This window comes from Antrostomus carolinensis, unplaced genomic scaffold (genome assembly GCF_000700745.2).
Source record: "Antrostomus carolinensis isolate BGI_N321 unplaced genomic scaffold, ASM70074v2 scaffold25832, whole genome shotgun sequence".
Classification (NCBI taxonomy): domain Eukaryota; kingdom Metazoa; phylum Chordata; class Aves; order Caprimulgiformes; family Caprimulgidae; genus Antrostomus; species Antrostomus carolinensis.
In genome coordinates this window covers 356-902 of record NW_010300545.1, presented here as the reverse complement: position 1 = coordinate 902, position 547 = coordinate 356, and positions in this window count along the sequence as shown.

Sequence of the window (547 nt, the reverse complement as noted above, 5' to 3'; positions counted from 1 at the left end):
TGGCCAGGCACAGCTGGCCTTGCTGGCCCCAGGGGTGGTGTCAGCCCATCACCCTGTGCCTGGGCACCCCAGCACGGGCATTGCTGGGTGCTGGGAGGAGCGGTCCCCTCCTCACTGCTTGGCAGCCCCAGGGATGCTGACTGGGGGCAGCAGGCTCGCCACGAGCAGGAGGGGTTGGTACCCACCGATGCCCAAGCACGGGGATGGCACTACCCTGGCACTCACCACTGGGCCAGGGCATTTTCAGCCCCTGCACTGGCAGGAGGTTTCATGTGGGTCCCCAGTGGGGTGGCACTGGGGTGGGCACCGGTGCTGATACATGGGTGCTGTGGTGGGCAAGAGGGGTGCCCAACCCCAGGGAGGGGGGGGGCCTGGGGAGTCTGTGCCAAGCTGGGCACAACACTGATGCCAGGGGTAGGAACCAAGGCTGTGGGCATTGCTTTGGGGTACAGGGGAATGGGAAGGGGGATGCCGTGGGATGTCATATCCCCCGTGGAAAGTCCCCCCCACTGACACCCACCTTGCTGGCACAGCACTGGCTTCACAC